This window comes from Pyxicephalus adspersus, chromosome 5 (genome assembly GCF_032062135.1).
Source record: "Pyxicephalus adspersus chromosome 5, UCB_Pads_2.0, whole genome shotgun sequence".
NCBI lineage: Eukaryota > Metazoa > Chordata > Amphibia > Anura > Pyxicephalidae > Pyxicephalus > Pyxicephalus adspersus.
In genome coordinates, this window is record NC_092862.1 from 16,674,800 (window position 1) to 16,691,052 (window position 16,253).

Genomic DNA, 16,253 nt, shown 5'->3' on the forward strand with positions numbered 1-16,253 from the left:
TATTGGCAGGTTCAGATCTGTCTCGGGATGGAGCTTGGTCATTCACACAATGCTTGCTCTTAAAGAAACAATGTCTACATATTTGACAGCTGATACAGTGCTGCTTACTGCTGACCCCACTTATTTTCTATGAGGCTGGCATGGTTATTTCTCCTCTACACAAAAAAAACAAAACAAAAAAACAAATGTACCTTCCTGTTCATCATCCTTGTAATTTACAATAGGCTGTGCATGTACATTTATTGTTATTCCTTGCATGCCTAATGAATAAAATCACATGACGTGGAAGTTACATCATTCCTATCTAGCCAATTGGTATGATCCCAAATGGCCATGAATGTTGGAACCACTGTTGAAGTTAAGGGGGTTACTTTGGTTTCTCTTTTAGAATATGGTGTTCATACCTAATGGTGGCAGAGTGGATCTAAAATGGAGCTTATATTGGTATACAACATAGTGAGATCAGAACAAGAATGCTTGTAATCTTGATTGATTGGATTTAAATTGTATATAAAGGGCTTGACAGTGGTTTGCAATCAGGTTAAAAATGAAAGTAAAGGTGATACTCTGAAGAGCTGGCTTCACCATAAATGATGCTCTGATCGGATTGAGAATTAGAATATCCCACACCCGCCTTTTTATTCCAGGCACACCGGTGTCATTTTGCATTGTGGCAGTATGTTATATGTTTATTCAGCACATTGATAGTTTCAACTCCATTAGTCAGAAAAAATAAATTCAGCACTAAGTGTGCTGCACTTTACAAATTAAAATAATTATGTTACTTTTCAGACATAATCAACATGGAACACCTCTAATATCTCTCATTCTCATTTTTTAAAACTTGTTTTTCTAACTAGCGACATTTTAATTGCACTTTTTGCGCATTCTATTAAATTTGGATACATTTTATAGGGTTAGAGCACACCCTTCAAAATAATATAGTGTGTTCTATTTTAATTACATTACAGGTTTTTGCTGCTCGCAGAAGTAATAATTATGTGGGATCACATACTGCAAGATGTGCAATTATTTGGAGGGAAAAAAAAAACAATTCTCTATTTACAAGAATATTAATACACTGCCAGATTTTCAAAAATGAACACTAAAAATGCAGTGGGTTTCAACAGTTATGATCATCACTAATTAGGATTATGTAAACAGGAATTTATTTATGAGGTTTGTATCAATTTACCTGGTCTAGCTGAGAAGCTGCGGATTGAAGAATCCAATCGCTAAAATCTCTCATACATTTTTCTGTTAATTTTAAGTTTTTTTTTTGCAAAGTTGTATCAACGTACATGCATCTACCTAAGAAGCCATAGAATTTACGATAGCTAGTTTTAAAGTAGATTTGAACCCAGTTGCTAAAATCTCATAAATTTTTTAACATGTTAATGTTTTTTCCACAGTTATGAAATAATACCAGATGATCCAGCCATCTAGGTCCGTATACAGGCATTTCTTGTGGATTACCAATGGTCCCTCTTTTAGTGCTTCTGCCTTGTCATTGTTACATTCTAACGAACGGACATGGACTACCATAGTCAAATAAGTATCAGAAAGCCAGTCCATAAAAATGCTTTGCTAGCAATTCTGGATAAAGTGAATGAAGACAGGGACCATGGGACCATTCTCGTTTCACAAAACTAAATTTTTACCTGTTCTGATGGTTATTTTGTTTAAACAATTTACTCTTATTCTTTTGGATTTGCAGAATACCATGTTGAACCCTGGCTGTTGGGGTTCCTTCTGCTGACCACTACATTAATATTGTATCCTGCAATGACTGGGGGGTCAGAGGGAGGAACCCCAACTGGCCAGTAGCGGAAGCCCTTTAATCAACCAGTCAAAAAGGGTAAATTAGATGAGCACTGCCAAGTTAACAATGGGGTTGCTATACACCTAAGTATTTCATTTCTTTGTTTTCATGGTAGTGTCTATGTAAATGTTGTTGACCTCTTGACCAGAGTCACATTAAATGGCCAAGAATGTTAGTTTAAATTTGAGCATTAGTTAGATAATTGTCCTTCTAATCACTATCAAATTGGTTATAAAAGGATCATGTATACAATTTTTGTTATTGATATATTGTAAACGTGACAAAAATTGCTTGGAGAAATATGGAGGATCTTTGGAGCAGAAGTTGCCTTTCTGAAGCTTCACTTTGGAACTAGTGCACTTGGATAACATAGATGGAGACAAGGGGACAATTCTCATCTTCACAATATTGTACAGTACAGTTTTAACACATTTTCCTTTAAAACATGCTTTACCTAAAAATAAATGGTAACACATATAAAACAAGTACCTGTAATGCCCCTGGGCACACAAACCACAGCCAACGTCAAGAATCCTTTTATCAAGCTTTATTGTCATCATAAAACAAGACAAAAGCTAATTACAGATGATCAGTCCGATAAGCCTGGTACATAAGGGTAAGGAAAAGGCAGATCAGGAACAATCCGAGGTCAGGGCAGGCAGCAGGCAAGAGTAGTCACAAACAATCCAAGGTCAGGGCAGGTGGAGTTCAGGCAGAATCAGGTATCAGGTATCATTGCTATTGGTAACGACAACAGGTTTATATGAACCAACACAGAGGGGCTGATTTATGAAGGCTCTCCAAGGCTGGAGAGAATACACTTTCACCAGTGAAGCTGGGTGATCCAGCAAACCTGGAATGGATTTCTTTAAAGTCACTTGCTATTTGCTAGCTAATGTTTTAAATCCTGGACCAGATGTATTCCAGGTTTGCTGGATAACCCAGCTTCACTGATGAAAGTGTATTCTCCAGCCTTGGAGAGCTTTCATAAATGAGGCCCAGAGAACACATCCAAGCACACTGTATACACAGAGGCTTATAGTGGGCAATGGTGTTCAGGACAGGTTCTCCTTAAATGGCCAGAGTGCCCATTGACCTTGCGCCACCTGGTGCCATTTGATTGGAGGATAACTGAATCCCCTGCGGCCGATTGGCCACAGGGAATTCAAACAAACTATGTCCCACCCCGCGCCAAGGCAGCTGAGAGCCTCGCCCCCGGCGGGTACAAGAGACACGCATGGTAGCACGCGCACCGCTTCCCACAGCACCACTGGAACGTGCCCTACTTTGCACATCCGGAGGACTGCTGGAAACAAGAGTTTCTCTGATCACGTCCATAGGGATGCTGGGGATGCTGCCTGGCCAAACAGTAGTTCGGCTTGAACAGATCTCTCCACCTTCAGGGAGAGACACGCTGCGAGCAGGCAGCAGCCTCGGCGATGCTGCCTGCTGCAGCGGCGTCTCCCTCTCCGACTGTGATCCCCAGGGACGCTGCAGGCTCGCTGGAAAGGTAAGTTCCTTACAGTAACAATTAAAATGCATGAAAACACCATTTAACATGTTTAAATACAATTTTTTGAACAAAACCAATGACAATTTGCTTTTTATCCCTAAAAATGCAAGGAAATGCTGTACAAAAGGACAAAATACACACACCACCAATATTTAGGAAACATAAAATATGCAAACACAAAGTTAATTATGTAAACCTTCTAAACTGACTGTCCAATACGGCTAAAAGTATGTTGGTTTGATTGCTTAGTCAGCATATGAAGTCTTAAGAGTCATAGCGGTACGTTATTTATATGTACACAAGGGTACAAACATATTTGCTGATTACTTGCGCAGTAAATATGGTTAGCACAGTAGCTTATCTTCTGATTGCAGCACTCAGCGAGTCTGTTTCTTGCACACTTTAATAATCAGATACAAAATGAAAAGACTATGGGGGAAGCAGTATATATAAAGCAGTGAATGTGACATTCCCCAAATATTTACTGCAGGGAATTATTCCTGGTGTATGTGTTTTAAATTACAGGGAATGATTAACCCCCTGTGAATGTTTGGTAAATGTCATATTTAATGCTTATTAAATGTGCTCTATTATGGAACAGTGTAAGGAACACTATTATGAAAGAAAACTGAGACAGCAAGCAAATATAAGATATGAAGGTTACATGAAAATTACTTTCACAGTACAATAATAACGCAAAATATAACCTCATTAAAAAAAATTAAAAAAAACAACAGTGAAGTTTCTGTTTTAGATATCAGCATGTGAACAAATTATCTGGAGAAAAATGTTGTCTAACATCTATCCATCATAGCTGGTAGTCATGGATTCATTTTTAAAGTGTGCGTGTGGCCAGACAATAGACATTCACGTAATTACATATGTATAATAGGCATTACATGAATTTACAAAGAGCCAACAATGGCGTCTGTAGTTGCAGGCATTTGGAAATATATATATTCAGGAATAAACCAAGATTTGTTCCCTAAAAATGCCATTAGAAATAGAATTTTAGTATATATTTGGCTCGCACCAGTCAGTTGTGCTGTATCTTAATGTAAAGTGTGTAAAAGACTCTTGCTGTTGGAGAAATGAGTTTGTTACACATTTACACATAGACATAAACACATAGCTCGATCTATTGGTGACCAACAATAATGCATTAAAGATAATTAATGAGCAAGTAACCTATCATAACCAGCTTCAAAGTACAAAATACCTTAACATGTAAAAAGCAGAGAAAAGCTATACAGACTGAGCTCATGTGATTTTAACTTTTCTCCAAACAATGGATTTCCTTTTTTTATGTTGATTTAATTTGGCAATTACATTAATTATTGTTAACATTTTATTTTTGAGTATATATGGAATTTTTTTTTTCAAAGTTCAGAGCAAAAGCACTAGGGTTGTTTTTTAACAGCTCAGCTGCCCAGTAGCCTCCTTGATCCACCCCCCAACAATGATGCAGCTGCTCAGCTCACTCTTTCTCCCACCCAACAGGAACTAAGTAGCTTAACTCAGCTCAACTCATGTTAGTTACCTATCCCAACACTGGCTAATCAGCTGTTCAGCTTTTAATTTTTTATTGCAAATGCAGAGCATGTCTTTTCTTAGGGGGGCATAAGAATATAAGGAATATATGCATACTTGTATGTCTACAACCTGTCAAATATATACTTTTAGGCCCTGATTTATTAAAGTTTCCCAAGACTGGAGAGGATACACTTTCAACAGTAAAGCTGGGTGACCCAGCAAACCTGGAATGGATTTCTTTTCATTTTCTATTTGCAAGCAGATATTTTGAATCCTGGACCAGATCCATTCCAGGTTTGCTGGATTATCCAGCTTCACTGATGAAAGTGTATTCTCTCCAGCCTTGGAGAGCTTTAAAAAATCAGACCCTTAGTCTCAAGGATACCTGCTGTGAACATTACGAAGGATGTGGTTTTGAGAACTCCAAATTGACATGCATGTGAGCTATTTGGCATGTAAAATGCCCAGAACTCTAATCTATAAATATCTAACCAGCTATAAGAATGATTTGCTGTAATCCTTTTGTAATAGTGAAATCTGTCAAGCGGGGATTATGCATTTGTCTTTGCATTAGTAATGTGGCACCTGGAGGGTATCATGTTGGTAAATTGAGTTATTAACACTCTACCCTGCAAAGCAAGACATAAGTGTTCATTATTTGCAGATCATTACTTCACCTGGATGAGTGGCCAGCTTTTACCTTTGTTCTTGTATTTGATAACAGTGTATATCACCACGTGCAGATAAATGGATTGTGTTCATTTAGGACGCTTCATTACTAATTTGTCTAGACATTTGGTCAAATTCTGTGAGATTTAAACTTGCATTAAAAAACACCTTGACCCCTCATATCTCAGTATGTGTTGAGTTGACCATTGAGGTTCCAAGACTGAGATAATGCAAAACATCTAGCAATATAATTCACTATATATATATATATATATATATATATATATATATATATGTTTTCATATCAGTTTAATGAAACAACAATGATTTGGGGCTAATTGTAGTTGTGTGTTTCTTATTTGTAATGTTTCTTATGTTTTCCTATTGTAAGTTTTACATTAATGTCCTTCAATATTATTATTATTATTTTTATTATTATTATTACCTTTTTACTATTAGTAAAGGAATTTTCTATGAAATTATGAGTTTTAATCCACTGCAGCTGCATTTGTCATCAGGATCTCTGTCTATAGTGCCTAAAAAATAGAAAAAAAGAAATAATATAAATATATAATAAAAAGGAATAGTATTGGGACCAGGGATTCAATAAATACACAGACACTGCCTTGCAAACAAAAATATATATATTTAGCTGTTCTGATTATTATTTTTTAAATTTAAGAAAAAAGAAAGGAGCATGGGAATGCAAATAGCAAACTCTGGGACTTTTTAGGCATTTTCAATCATGCTGGACGCTGGTGCTGAAGGGGACCCAATCCATCAAGCCTATGGCGGACATCTCAGTGATGAAGCCTGCCCACTGCCAGCCATCATACTTTTTTTTTCTTGTTTTTTTATCATGTTTTATATAATTTGTGTGACTATTGGCATGATTGTAAATGCCTAAAAAGTCCCCGGGATTGCTATTTGCATCCCCATGTTCCTTTCTTTTTTCTTGTATACCAAATTAGGGATGTGGCATAAAGGGTGAGATAATGTCACGGTCCCTTCCGTGACGGAAGTTTGAGGATCTGTCAGACTAGCTGCATGTGTGATTATCTGACAGCCTCTTTGGTTTTACTTGTTTCTGTGTTGTTGTTTGTAATGACCACTTCCCTTGTATCAGCTGCAGCTGGTGGTCATTACTGCTCCTCCATTTAGTCTGGCCTCACACTTCATGCTGTGCGGTTAATATTCACTGCTGGGATGTGAATAGCTGGAGTGTTGTGCCATCCTGAGTTCCTGTTTATATCTGCTAATAAGATAAGTTGCTTTACTTTTGGTGTTTTGGGGTCTTGTGGTTATTTAGTTGTTTACTAGGCCTCAGGGAGACACTGGGTCCTTCATAGGGGAAGGAACCAGCAGTCTCAAGCCAGTCACTACTCCTAGGGCTATACAGGGCTAGTAGGGCCTAGGTTCCTGTGTATGAGTATTCCCACCATCAGGGGATACTCATACGGTTAGGAGTTAGGGCAAGGTTAGGGTGTCTGCAAGGGGTGACCATTCCCTTTTCCCTAGCCACTGGAGGCCTAGTCCAGAGTATAACCCTTTCTGTTTCCCTCCCCTCCCTGTTATCCGTGACAGATAAATACGAAGGGTAATTGCTCATTCTTTAACATTTTTCAAATGTATTCTGTAGCACAGCTCCACTACAATTCCTAGAAAATGTACTCTTGGCTACTGGAACCAGGTACAAACTCCTTATTTGACCAGCCTAAGAAGGTAAATAAATCAAAACTGGAAACTGGACTACAAAATTAAGCATTAACAATAGGGCTTCTGGACACCTTTGAATTTATATTGGTTAATTTCCCTTCAAATCGCTACAAATTTGTTTATAAAAAGATCAAGTATACAATATTTGGTTTACATATTTTGTATCTATGACAAAGGAACCTTGGAGCAGTATGAAAGATATCAAAAGCTTCCTGTTTTGAGCCTCACTTTGTGTGATTATACCCTTAGAGGAGGCTATCCAGTAAAGGATAAGTAAATCCTTTTACTAACTCCCTTGAGCTTGAGTTCAGATTTTGTATTAGGAAACATACTTTTTTAAATCAGAGTAGTAAGAACATTTAAATAGGAGAAGGTTTTTTAATCTCATGCTGGGTCAAAAAAATCCAAAAATTAATAAATAAAATATATAGAATAAAACAGCATAATAATATATATTGGTGCATTTTTACATTTTATATTTACTTGAATAAACCTTGCAAAAGCCTCCATTGTATTATACTGCCAAACATATCTCTTTTCTCCACTTCCTTCAGTGCTGCTTTACTAAATCATACAGGCTGTATAGATCCCTTGGGCTCCTGGGCCTCACAGCAGTCTCACAGTGTGTTATGTCTATGGTTACACTTATAAAATAGAGCTTCCAAGACTAAATTAGGACCTTTTTTTTACAACAAAATGTTTTCCGGGTTTATATATCTGCACACAGAGAGAAAAAGAAAATAAAAAGACATTTTAAGTGTCTGTCTCGGATTATTGACATACGTAAATGTGTAAATGTCAAGTAGCCAAATAAGCTTTTAGGTTTATCACACCACCGTGTACTGCTTGTTATGGACATTTTAACTATTGTGAATGCTGTGCTGATATCTAAAGCGAGAAGAAGAAATCTGTTGTTTTGCTTGCAGTCAGGAAGCTGCTTAGACAAAAGGGCATTGGGCAAAAAAACTACAGGCGATTACAAAGTGAATATTGAACAGAAGGACTTCGTTATGCCCAAGGATGTCACTGACAAGACTGCAAGTAAACATGATCTAATAATTCAAGGAGCTGAGGTTGTGCTATGGATAGCTACAAAATCTAGAATTTTACTAAAATATTTCTTTAGTTTATTTATTTTAGTTTTAAGGATGTCTATATTTCATAGGACATAGTTTATCAAGACAGCCCTTCATCACTATTCTGAAAAGCTAAGGATCTTGTAGCCATTGGTAGTCAACTTTAAAGTCCCTTCAAAATCAATATTAGTGCCATATAAACATAAAATGCATTTCGGAGATCCATGTAAGTTAAGGAAATTATTTTCATTTTTGTCTACCCAGTCCAAGTTCTGTTACATGGCACAGCACTGTCTGAAACCTTATTTATTCTATTTTGTCTTCTACCATCATGCCAATAGTTAAAACAACTACTTGGGTTCATAAAACCTTACCTTTTACCTTGTCTTGGATGATGTTTAGATGAAGTGAATTGACATGCAAAGGTGTTTCTTTTTCTACAGAGATACGGAGTTTTACTGTAGGAGGTTAAAATAGATTTTTAAGCAAAATTTTACAAAATATTCGTAACAAATGCACTAAAACTTATTTTACTACTGGGTTAATTTCACCCTATGGTCCAATGGATTTAGGAGATATAGTAATCAATCCTAATGTTTTCCAAGTCTTGGGCTGTGTTTGTTCTTCAAGTCTTAGATAGAATGAACCAATACTCTTTGCATATTTAATTTAATGAAAAAAAGAATAAAAACAACTGATTGAATGCAATGCCACCCATCAGTGAAATACAAAAAGCAAGCCTCAGACAAATGATGTTATGACTAATAAATAAAACTTCATTCAATTCTTCATTTATGTTAAACTATTGCACTCTTTCTTTAACTAGTTACATGGCTGAATAAATATAATGAGTAAAAAATTGTACCAAAATGAAGACATTTCTCCCGTCAACATCAAGGGGTCTGTTTATCAAAGTCTCTGAGTTGGGAATCTGCAGCTAAAGCTTGTACCACACATATCAAAAGAAAAAATCCAATTGAATTTCAATTTCAATTGGAATGGCTCTTCTTGATAAAATAGATGACGTTTTGTTTCCCAGCTGGGTAACACTGATAAATGCCACCAATCTCAAAAGTAATAACAATTTGTAACTATGTAATAGGACACATTGGCGGACTGAGGAGACCATTATAATGTTTCAGCTTTAATTATTTCACCAAACTAAAGGCTTAAAATATATTGTTTTACAGCCAAGGTCATCAAAGTAAAAATGCTAACTACAACTTTATTTAATGTGAGTATAAATTGTATACTTGCACAGCTCCCACCAGCCCATGTCATTAGTCTCTGTCGAAATCTTTCTATTGCCATTTGTATTATCCTTATAATTATGTAACACTGAAGATTATATCTAGGTTATTTATACATAAGCTATGATTTAAAAGATTTATAAATATAAAATATAATTGAGCGTGGTTGGAAACGGTGGATATTTGGTAGTCTACTAACATTTCTCAGATAAAGATAAAAAATAGATGCAGTAAAAAGAATTCTTTGTATCTTCTTTGCCTGTTCAGCTTTGTTAAGTAATAAAAATGTGGGGAAATAAAGTTTCCTGTGTTTGTTTTTAGTATGAAAAAATCTTTGCTTGATAATTGCTTTAGTTTTATGTGCTCAGTGAAGCCCAAAATGTAAAGGTGGCCCAGTTGTGGAAGAGATCCAACCATTTTAATTGGGCTGTTTTCCTTTGCAGGCTCAGGCAAAACATATTCGAAAATAAGCCTTGTATGACATACATAGGGTAACTATGTAAGGGAGGTAATGGTTTCCCTTTTTTTGCTTTTGAATTTGGAAGCCATAACTACCAAACATTTCTTGTATGAAACAAGTCAAGGTTTAAAATATTGACTGACTGTCTGTGCCCCTTGAGCTGGTAATAAATCTACATTCTCTTCTGCACATTTAATCATAAGGAGTGATTAGATTGAAATCCAGATGATGTCATCTATTGATTTTTAGGTTCCAAAAATCCCAGTAGGAAGACTCCACAGTTTTCAGGGCACCCTTCATGGAGTTGGTGTTCCTTGCAGAGTTTGAGGGAGATCAGTCAATTAGTCATTCAGCCCACAGTTAGGTGGTTTAGTGGCCGGTCTCCTTACCACGAAATTCTGCTTCACTTCAGAAGTTCTAGGTTAAAGCTGGTGGCTCCATAACCAGATGCCCCAACAACAAGTTGAAGCACTTGATTTTTTTTTATTTAAGCTTGGATAATAGTCTTTAGGATTCTTTGCTACAAACCTTTTTTGATAAAAAATATTCAAGTAGAGAGACCCGACCTCCTTTTGTTTCCCGAATGTCCCTATTTGTCAGAAGGACTTTCTGTCTCATTTGATGTACAAATAAGATAGAGTGATGAGATGGGACCAAATTAACCTTTACAGAATAGAATTTGACTCGGTTTTCACCAAATGTGATTGTCTATTACATAAACAGTATGCTGAGATCGAAGAGTTTGCCATTTGCTATACAGTACAGATTCAGAAATCCGGCAACCTCCAGACCTGTGCTGTGCCGGATTTTTGATAGTTCCGGAGTTTTGAAGGTTATATATCCTGTATATTAAAATGAAATAACACTAAATGAAATTACACTAAAGGAAAAGCAAATGAAATTTTAATGTTTACCAACTAAATAAAACAGTTTTACAGAGTTTTAGTTCAACTAAACAAAATAGTTCCTCAGAATTTTAATCATTATACTCAAAAAGAACCTAAATAGAAGATCGTAGTAGAGATAGCAGTCAGGATGATCATCTTCATGACTGACAGTACCAGCATCCTCAGCAGCTTCATTCTATGGAGGAAAAAGCAAGACCTAACAGCTGATTCTGGAGTAGAGCAGCATCAAAACATAAACAGTACCTCCAGAAAACACTGTAAATTTGAAAAAGCGCTCTGAAATTCATGCTGGAAAACTGAAGGACCTGCATTATTGAAGGCCGGATTTTTGAATGTCAACTGTAGTTTGTAATGAATCTATTTTAAGTTTCTTTTGAGTTCACTTAGACAATTTCATGGATTTTTGGTTTTACTACTGTATAGGAAATGTAGAGGATCATCATGTATGGAAAATATCATGCTCTTTGCCACTCTGTCTGAGGCTGGGATGATGGACACTTGGTGTTACCAGCCCACTTTGCAGAGACGTGTAAGGGGCACAGAGTCTAAGCATTTGCCTGGTTTTCACCAGAGCCTCTAGAGGTGAGGTTTATGTGCTGCAGGCTGTTGCAAGGTTGTGGCTGTTGCCAGGCAGGGACCGGGAGGCAGAGTGGTCCTAGGGACCTAGGAGGACATCCTTTTGCCAGCCACTTGTTTTTTTAGGGGAGGTCATGTGGCAAAGGGAGAACATGTGACCAAAAGGTAACAGAACCCACCACCAGAGGGAGTGCTGGAGCAGAGGCAGCTCAGGAGGTGTTCACACCGCGTCCAGATGATGAACCACTTCTGCAGAATATTCTGGTCCTCTGGAGTAAATGGGAAGCTCTCATGGAGTCACAAGACTCGGGCCAGAAAGTAACCAGGAGATAGGATTCTGAACAGGGCTGCTGGTGCTGTTTGCAGAGGAGTGTCAAGTGAATGACATTGACAAAGGCACAGATCCACTTGTCTTGGATCTGTGACTCTCTCACTCTAAAGAATCTTTGAAAAACTTATTTAACCAAAATGTTGGTTAATTGTAAAAGTTCTGCCAACTGGAAATAGATACATTTCTTCTGCGTGTTCTCATTTATCAAACACTTATCAATTAATGCCACATCCTAATAATTCATATTGTTGAGGAAGAAAAAGAAAAGTACATTTTTCAAAAATACCAGGGGCTTTAGAGGTGTACAAATAACTGAGAACGAAGCAACTTTTTTTAAAAAAAAAGCAAAGCAATCCTCATCTTTAATTCAATCCATATACAAAAAAGAAAAGAAAAAAACATCAACACAAGAACAATAGCGCATATTTAAAAATACACCAATCATGTGGTAGTCTCAATGTATCACATATGTCCTAAAAACAGGCTCAACGCATTTCACAGACCATAATGCCTGCTTCTTCAGGGCAAAATACGGCATATCATACCTATGTCACAAATGGTTGGTATAAATAAAACTTAATAAGACACATATCACCCCATCCATATTTTACCTATAACTAGGTAAGACAGTAGAGGCACACCGCTTGACATGGAAAACATGGGGCGAAGTTGATCCAACCACAGAATCAGTGAAGTGTATTAATTAGTGCTACATTTTAGGTTAAACACAGTTTTTTTTTTCAATTCAGCAATTGTGAAGCTTAATTGCACCTTAATCAAAAGTTAACTGCAAATATAATGTGTCCGCACAGGTCCACTCTATGGATGAGCAAGCGAAATTTGTAATTTCGATCTCGTGGTGAATCAGGCCTTTCTCGCTTGCAGGACCTGTAAGCGAGAACGGCCTTGTGATTCGCCATGGGGTCATGTTCTCGCCGAATTTAGAGTTCATCTGAGTTCGCCTGCAGTCAGAGCTGATTGGAAGCACCCGGGTGCCTCCAATCAGCTGTGAACGCAAGTTCCCAAGGTCACTGGGCTGTACTTATTAATGATAAGTACAGCCCAGTGACCGTGGGAACTGAACTCAGATGAACTCTAAATAGAGAATCTCCATTGAGAGTTCATTTGAGTTCGCCTGCAGTCACAGCTGATTGGAGGCACTCTCTAGCCACTGTAACAGCCCAGGGACCGTGGGAACCTGCACCCTGGACTTCAGTGGAATTCACCAAAACGGTTTGCCGAAAGTTTGCGGACCCATCAGAAGTTTGGGGAAATTTTTGCGAAACTGTCAGAGGCATTCTCACTCATCCCTAATGAAGGCCATAGTTAATTTCAGAAAACAACAAAAATATTGGCCCAGATATAATATTTGAAGTCCCTGTAATCTTCATTGACCATATAGTGATGTCACAATATCACCAAATCATTTAAGGTTTAACTAAATGCACTGGTTAGTAAGATTTCTTCCATCATATAAAAACTCATGTTACCAGTGGAGATAAGTGGTATGTGTGATCCATTTTGCGTAAGTGCTGCTTCAGGATGTATAAAATATCAGCAAAATATTGCATATTACATAGGAAGTTTGATATGCAGCATCCCTTTCTACAGCTGCCCAACACATGTAATTCATGGCAGGGATAAGTGATGGAGACACAGGTTGGTACACCTTGTGATATAGCAAAGGTAAGGACAAGTGAGCACACCCCCCAAATGGGGAGAGGGGAGGATATATACAAAAATAGATTGTAGGTATGATTAACTATTATAGCTACAAAGTATCGAGTGTCCAATACGGTTTCCATATTGAGTTAAACTGCCACATCCCTATTTAAGACATATACATACCAAACAAAACTAAATTAGGACTTTCAAGGCAGAAAGGAATTGTGTAAGGATAAGTTGATAAATTGGGATGCTAGCCCAAATCTTGACCCATGTTGCAATGCATCTGACGTGTTTCTGTAATTGCTGTTTTGCCTTTGGACATCAAAATCAATTACTTTGGTTTACGGTTATAATCAAATGCAGGCTCTTGTTAGGTAGAAGTAATACCTTCTGTTATGGTCAGAATATGTCTTGGTTTATATTTCAGTTTTTTGCTCATTATTTTATTGACGGCTCAAGGCAAATAATAACCTTATTTGTATGCCATGGGTTTCCTGATTCAAGAGTTATGGAAAAAAAAAAGTTACCATGTTAATATATTTGTGCAAAACAACATCATCTTTTTATTGCTTCAAGTAATAAAGAACTATCAAAGTATTAATATTTATGTTTTTATGATCATTAAGTTGAACAAATGAAAGTAACTTATATTGGACCATATACTTTATACACATATATAGATATTAGGCTTACTATTTTATTTTATCTTATTGTGACTTTTATATTTTAACAACATATATTTTAAACACTTTTATTGTTATACATTTATCTATTTATTTGGAAGTTTCAAGCCCCTGCCAGTATTTATGATATGCCCAGTTCATAGTATATTAACCTGGTCTTCAATGGGATGAATCCCTTTTACATTGCTGGCCAGTGAAAGTTTGCCACCCTTAAAAATAGTAGTTCATTTAAAAAAAGTAGATCATTTATGTACTGTAGGTATTAACTGACCTGAGAGGCACAAATTGCTGTTTTCTAAATGAACCCTTAGCAAAGTTAGACTGTAATTATTTAGTATTATTAGTTAGTTAGTAAGTAATATATTTTTGTTGGGGTTCACCTACTAAAGGAATGCAGACAAACCACCTAAACCACTCAACTGTTCATAAGATGCTGTCTAATAAATAAAAGTGAGGTATCTATTGCAGGGAACTCAGGGAAGTAGACTTTTGCATTTTTTTTAATGGAAGCTACAAAGGCAACCAGCAAATCTAAGATTTTTGGATGTAGATCTGCTGTAACATTTACATTTAAAATGTAGCTCTTTAAATTCCAATGTTTAAATTCTCCAATGTCAAGATCATCTTGACATTTACAGACAATAGCGCCTGGGAAAATTAGGAGAATGTGGAATGAGTTACCTGAATTTATACATTACTATATTTTATTTTACAGCTGAAGATGCTTGTGGAGGCACTGTACGCGGAACTAGTGGAATCATCTCAAGTCCTGGATTTCCTAATGAATATCACAACAACGCTGACTGCACATGGACAATAGTCACAGAACCCGGAGACACAATATCACTGGTTTTTACGGATTTTCAGATGGAGGAAAAATATGATTATTTAGAAGTTGAAGGATCTGAGCCACAAAAAATATGGTAAGATTTTGAGAACATTTATTTTCATGGCATCAAAAGGTCAGTCTACCCCAGAGTAATATTTCAGTTTTTCTTAGGTATAGACACTTAAAAGTAGTACATGTATGCTGTCATTCCATTCACTTGTTTCCCTAAACAAAATCTCCCATTAATACTGTTTATCATCATACATTATTATCAATACTCACTCAGCCCAATGGCCCTGGGTGCTGCAATATGGGCAGGGATTTATGAATATGCTAAATAATGATGGCATTTATCCTGCTTGTGCTGTGGTCACTTTGTTACGATGTGCATTGAATTTAGTGGCAGATTTTGGATTTGGACTATAAAAACTGCATACTTGGCAGCAGGAAAGAGATTGAAAAAGTTAATTCACTAATATTATTATGGATGGAAAATTTGTAGGACATCCTGATCAGCATTTAATAGGTGGCCAATTCCTTATGCGATCAGAGTCTCTTTTACCAACGTTTTAGAGGCAGTGCATTTTAGTAGGCATTTCTGTTGTTTTATTGCAAGTTGCCATCTTAGAAGAATATTTCTTTGAATATAAGAATATTCTCAGAAATATTCTATGTTCATGTTGACCAACACACTGCTGATGTATCCTAGTTTTGTTGGCATGATCTTGATGTTATTATGTGGCAAGACTTAATTTTAGGTTGCATTATGGAAATTGTGCAAATCCTGGCTGAGTTTGTGCAGCAAAGTGTCTTCACACTAACAGTGGTCTATGCAAAAATCCGTAATAATAGTCTTTTTTATCTCAGTATGCCAGGTTATGGATTTGAGGCATGTAAAAACTGTAAAAACAATGCATAATTAACCCTAAAGCCTAACTCCCAATAGAGGTGAATCAACTGGAAACAATCACATTTTTGTCAGATTTATTTCTTTTTGTTTCACTATTAGGCAGAGTTATCCTTGTGACACCAGAACAAGAAATGAAGAATGCCAGCATTAATAGTACAGGAAGTCCGACAGTAATAAAATTACATTCTAAGTCTTCTCTACTCTATATATAGTTTTTTGATATGGTAATAGATTTTCCATTACACTCCTGGTGTGTCATATATTTTGTTCTATAGAAAAAGATTAAAGATTAAAAAGTGTAGATTACCC

The 16,253-nt window shown here is 36.6% G+C and overlaps 1 long non-coding RNA gene across 1 annotated transcript in view; it reads left to right on the forward strand.

The window, feature by feature from the left end:
• LOC140330547 (uncharacterized) overlaps positions 1-15,048 on the forward strand; it is a 75,336-nt gene extending 60,288 nt beyond the window's left edge. Inside the window, exon 3 of the long non-coding RNA XR_011920760.1 lies at positions 14,921-15,048. This is a non-coding gene — a long non-coding RNA (uncharacterized lncRNA). The remainder of the gene's footprint in view (positions 1-14,920) is intronic.
• The last annotated feature ends 1,205 nt before the right edge of the window (positions 15,049-16,253 follow it).